The sequence below is a fragment of the Lathamus discolor genome, chromosome 10, assembly GCF_037157495.1.
Source record: "Lathamus discolor isolate bLatDis1 chromosome 10, bLatDis1.hap1, whole genome shotgun sequence".
Lineage (NCBI taxonomy): Eukaryota > Metazoa > Chordata > Aves > Psittaciformes > Psittacidae > Lathamus > Lathamus discolor.
Genome location: NC_088893.1, coordinates 8,823,107 through 8,826,239, shown reverse-complemented (window position 1 = coordinate 8,826,239; position 3,133 = coordinate 8,823,107). Strand labels below are relative to the sequence as shown.

General features: G+C 36.8%; 1 long non-coding RNA gene across 1 annotated transcript; it reads right to left on the bottom strand.

Annotated features, from left to right (window-relative positions):
* Positions 1–2,444, bottom strand: LOC136020013 (uncharacterized). Its single transcript, XR_010615152.1, has 2 exons — positions 2,326–2,444; positions 1–1,190 (listed from the first exon to the last, which is right to left on the bottom strand). It is a non-coding gene; the product is annotated as an uncharacterized LOC136020013 (long non-coding RNA).
* Positions 2,445–3,133: the final 689 nt, after the last annotated feature.

Genomic DNA, 3,133 nt, shown 5'->3' with positions numbered 1-3,133 from the left:
TGAAGTATTATCAGTGGATTCTATTTTAATAATGCAAAGTATTTTACATGTTTAAGAGATACCACAGAGGTCCCTTCCAACCCTAACAATTCTGTAGTGCTGTGGAATGTCCCACAGTGCTGCAGTAAGCATAAATGTTTAGTAACGCATTTTGCCCCCAGCTGATGCTTTCTAACCTTGTACATAAAGGCCAAAAAGTTTCATTGAATCAATACTTGCATTACATGTGATCTGCCCCTATTTGCAGATGCTGGAAGGTAGAAATTTCACAGGCATGTTTCTACTCAGCAGCAATTACTAAATCTGAATGGAATAGTTTTGCTAGCTTGACTGTTTCTGTAGAGCTGCATTACCCTCTACAGAAGGGGTATTATTACTCAAAGGGTATGCATGGAAATGGACTTGAAGGCCAGTAAAGATGGCAAGGCATTTGCTCAGCAAATGCAAAAACACTGCTTCTGCTCATCATAGAGAGCACTTGAAGAAGCAGCTTCCACTTTATGGGTATTTATACATCAAAACACATCTGAAGCAGTGCAAAATAGGTAAGACCAGATGAGTAAATGAACTGCAAAAGTGGAACTTGAAAACAAAAGACAGCATTAACTTCATATGGAGTACACTTTTGCACACCAGTCCTAGAGGAAATGACAATAATCCTGAGAAAGCAATTCAGAATGCCAATACAGGGAAACAAACAAACAAACGAAACCTAACCACCCAAACTAACTATAAAACTGTGGAATAATCCCTCTCAAGAAGCTATATACAGAACAGAACTTAGTAATAACTGTCAGTATTTATCACTTCACATCTAAAGATCTCTCTAAAATGCCTCAACATTTCTGTAGATAGCTATCTTTCATTCTCTCCTCCCACCCTGTTTTGTGATCATACCCTAATTTACAAACAGCTATCGTCTAGAAGAGATTTCATGTATGCAAATAAGTAAGTTTCTACAATATTATTACACCAGTTTCACAGATGAGGTAGTCAAATTACACACTGGCTAAGCACTCAAGCCACTTCCTACTGAAATTAATGGCAAAATCCACATACAGCTGAGGAACAGCAGCATCAAGGCCCATTGTACAAAGCACTGAATGGCAGAAAACTGGAACAGTGCCCAAGAGTCATGATTATCCATTAACTTCTTACCAATATGGTCGGTACCACATTCCCAGGGAAATCTAAAAAAAAAAAAATAAATTAAAAAAATAATAAAAAAAAAAGCGCACAACTTTGTAATTTTTATCTAATGAAGCACGAGATGGAAATTCAAACATCCCCAGGTTCTTGTCTTTTTTGAAGCTAGAGCTTCCAAAATACAGAATACATCTTAATTTAAGAGGTCTAAGTTTGTTATGGGCACGCTTAGTCCTCAAACAGTGGTAGGGGGAACTCATAGAGGGTCTGAAGTGATAGTAAATTGCCATTCTGAATTTGGTTTGGGTGACCTCTTCCTAATGCCTTGGGACATATTGTGTCCATCTCTCATATGCTAACATAAAGTCACTTTAGCAACTAGTATTCTTGATCACTCTTCCAGACATGGACAGTTCAATGAGATCTTACATGGCAGTAAAACTGTCTTCAGAGCTGCCTTGAAGAATTGTGCAATAACCAGTCAGACCAAGAGTCTGTCAGTGGAAACAGAACAGCAGCTCTTGGTGGTAGTACTAATCATGGTATTAACCTTGTAAATTTATTCTCAAAGGTGAAAAAAGCGTCTAAGTGATACCTAGATTTGATGTTGTTACACAGTAGACTCTGTGTTTTATGTCTTACAATGGCAATTTTGGACATCACATGCCAGTGTAAATCAGGAGTAACTACAAATCTTACATAATTACAAAAAAAAATTCCCAAAAGTAGAGTTTAGAGTAAGATCTTCTCTGTACATTAAAATAATTATGGATCTTTATTTATGTATTTAGCTTTATTTACAGCTGTTTAACTCGCTATGAAATATTAAGTATGCTTTATATAAATTCCCCAAACAAGACCAATAATCCTAACTCTATATATGAATAACTTGTATGTTCAACATGCCTCAGAGTTCAAGTTCAAGAAGAGCTGGACTTTCTTTCAATTATCTTTTAATTTCTTCAGTCACACTTAATAAATATAGATAATTCACATCACCATAAGGCATCAAGGGTCATTTGAATAGGTCAAGAAATTAAGAATTAAGCACTTCTCTAGTTTCTTGAAGTTTAAATCCAATATAATTTTTTTCTGGTTTGACCAACCTCTTCCCGCCTTTGTTCCTATTATGACATTTTGCACTAAATAAAAGATACAGGTGACACTATCACAACTTACTGTTGAGGCTATGGGTAAGAGTTCTTCTCTTTATGGCAAAGCTGGTGGGTGTTGCTGTCATTCACTTGCAAGTTTTTTTCTGAACCCATCAGTTTTCTGGTGCTGCTGCATGAGTTCATAGCCCTAGAGGGAAACATGCCATATGCACAGGAGATTTGTCCATTACTACCACATATAATTCCACATGAATGACCTTTTATCTTCAGGTTATTACAATAATAAAGTTCATCATGATTCTAATTTATATTGCTTCTAAAATCAAAGTGATTTTTTCACCATTCCTTCATTTCAGACATTGTTTTGAGGGAAAAAAAATGCAAACAAGCCCATCAGCTACCTTCTACTTCATTCTCCTATTTCAACACCTTCTAGCACTCTCATAATAAATTTATTTGTGATGATAAACTTAGCTCTTGCTAAGAATTCAAGCTCTCCAATGTCATTGCTTTGATTGTCCTCATTAGTAACCCTGCCTTTCTTGTAAGAAAATGATTTTAAATCCTCATTCCCGCAGCCTATACCAGAACAGAATAAATGGCGAATAGTATAACAAATGTGATGTGAAAAGTGTGTCATATCTGCCCTCCCCACCCCAACACTACTGTCTTTTTTTCCCCTACACTAGATGGGCACTGGGATGGTACATGAAACTTCTGATTCTGTGCACCTGAGGGGTAACTCTCATTCTAAGATCAGAGTCATAGAACAGTTTGGGTCAGAAGGGACCTTCAAAGTTCATCTAATCCAACCCCCTGCAATGAGCAAGGACATCTTGAACTAGATTAAGTTGCCCAGATGGTCTTTCTTG